Consider the following 2,549-nt stretch of genomic DNA (forward strand, 5'->3'; position numbering starts at 1 on the left):
CAATAAACACACAGTGAACACATTTTAAACCCTGTTTAGAAACATTAGAAAATTCTTCCTTTTCAAATTTTATTGCTTTTCTTTGTACGGTAGCTTGGTGGTCAGTGCTGTGGTCTTGTAATCCTGAGGTTGCAGGTTCGAGCCCAGAGTGTGTCAAGAAGGGGATCCTGCGTAAATCAACTGCCAAATCTTTCGTGCAAGTTTGCTCGCTGTGGTGTATAAAATTTATAAAATAAAACTTGTGCACAAGAGTTTAAGGTATTTAAAACAATACCGCACAGTGCCTCCTCCTGGAGATTGAATTTAATTGTAACTTTATATTTTTTCTAATTCTTAAATTTTACCCACATTTTCTTCACCTTTAATCAAGTCACACGTTTGCATTCTGGCATACCACTTGTTTTCCCAGGTATTTGATTTGTAATTGTACCAATGGCAAATCTTCAAGCTTTAAAACTAATCTGTCCTGTAGAAAAAGTGGCATGTTTCTCTGCAACCCCCTTGGCACACAATACGCCTCTGTTCATCGAATGCCAAATGGTCCAGTCATCACCGTTGGTGCCACCCCCCACATCCCCAGCCCTTCCTCTCAGTCCATCTCAGCCATTTCTCTTTGTGTCTGTCTTTCCCTGCATGAGAAGCTGCTGATGGTCAGTCAGATTAGCATCCAGTCACAGGGGGGACAACTTCAAACCAGACAAAGAAAGAGCTGCTTTGTTTTTCTCTGGTACCGATGACCCCGGAAGTACGAAAGGAACGTGGGTGGACATAAAAACATTAACAGCTAAATAATACCATTTAAAATCTGACAAGTTCAAACAGCATATTATACACACATTTAGTAAATATAACTTGTGATATGATTAGTGTAGTTAAGTTAAAAGAACATCTGAATGTTCCAGCTTCCATTGCTCCATTTTAAATAATTGGGTTGTATTTCTCTCCTCGTTCTGAAGGCAAAGCCATCCGACTGAATTCCTGCAAAAACAAGATTTCTCACCTCAGTTTATTGCAGTTCTTACCAATAATATCCTTACAACATGTTGAATATTCAGATGTTTTATTTTTAAATACATAAATAATCAGAGTGTAATTTTATTAATTTGTCATGGGAGTTGGCACTTATATTGTGTTCTCCAATTAGCAAGTCTTTGTTTACATTTTATTTTGTGATATACTATAAATGCCAAAGTTGACTGTTAAAAATAAAATGAACTGGAATTAATTTTTGGAGGGAAATTAGTCATTTAGATTAATCCAGTGGTTCCCAAAGATTTTCTTCGGGGCCCTCCTATGGATTACAATGAAATCACACTTCAGGTTGCAACAAACCATCTTTACAGTGAAACACCTAGGGTGCGCGCTCCACACTTTGGGAACCACTGGATTAATCAATTAATTTATAAATTCATGAATAAAAGGCTGGTAGTGACAGCCTTATTGAATTGCAACATGAACAAACTGTGTGACCTTCTGACCAAGCCCCAACTCCACCCTACAGATCTATTCAAACTCTATTCAAATCTAAACTGGCTCTCCCAGCCTCTTATTGATGCCGTCACCAGTTCTGCATGAACACCATATGCCTTCTGTTATCAAAGTCCAACAATCCCAAAGAGAACTAAAAATACAACACTTTATTCTTGTCCCAGGCCAAAAAGCCACTGACACAAAGTTACTTAGCAATTAGTGGTGAGCCAAGACACACACACACACACATCTGTCACACCCTTTGATAGGCAGGAGAAAGATTGCAGAAGTTTTCAGTTTTAGGCTGGCTCGGATATAAAAGAGTAAATGCCAACGTTAGGTTCCAATGATGTCAGGCACACAGGTTGGTATTGTAACATTATTGTCCCCTTGGTTTAAGTAACTAAGACACAAAGACATGAGACTGTATAGTTCAACTAAGCTGATTTGAAGGGTTGTTTACTAACCAATTATCCTAACTGAACTCAAAGAGCAACAACAGAATGAATTTATTGCGGACCTGCTGGCCTAAAGGTGAATGGACATCTAACATAAGCAGAGAATCTGCATTCCTGGAAAATAATGCAATCATATACACACACAATGCTCTTCATTTTAGCAACATTTCCATTTTGCTGAGCAAGATGAGCGATATAGAATTTTAAAACCTTTAAACCTTTCACAAATTATTCCATATTTGAAGATTTTCCTGCCTACAGTTGCATATAGTATTGTTAGACAAAATATGGGGGCATTTAGGACTTCTAGCAGATTTTTAAAGTTACTCATAGCAAAGTCATGAAGACCGGATGAAAAACTGCTTTAAAGTAAAAGACATACATATACATATATATATACATATACATATATATATATATATATATATATATATATATATATATATATATATATATATATATATATATATATATAATAGAGGCTCAGATCTACCACACCAGACAAGACCCAAGGTGTAGGTTGTGCAAGGAGGCCCCTGAGACAGTCCAGCACATAACAGCAGGGTGCAAGATGCTGGCAGGGAAAGCATACATGGAACGACATAACCAAGTGGCTGGCAT

Source organism: Kryptolebias marmoratus, linkage group LG21 (assembly GCF_001649575.2).
Source record: "Kryptolebias marmoratus isolate JLee-2015 linkage group LG21, ASM164957v2, whole genome shotgun sequence".
NCBI lineage: Eukaryota > Metazoa > Chordata > Actinopteri > Cyprinodontiformes > Rivulidae > Kryptolebias > Kryptolebias marmoratus.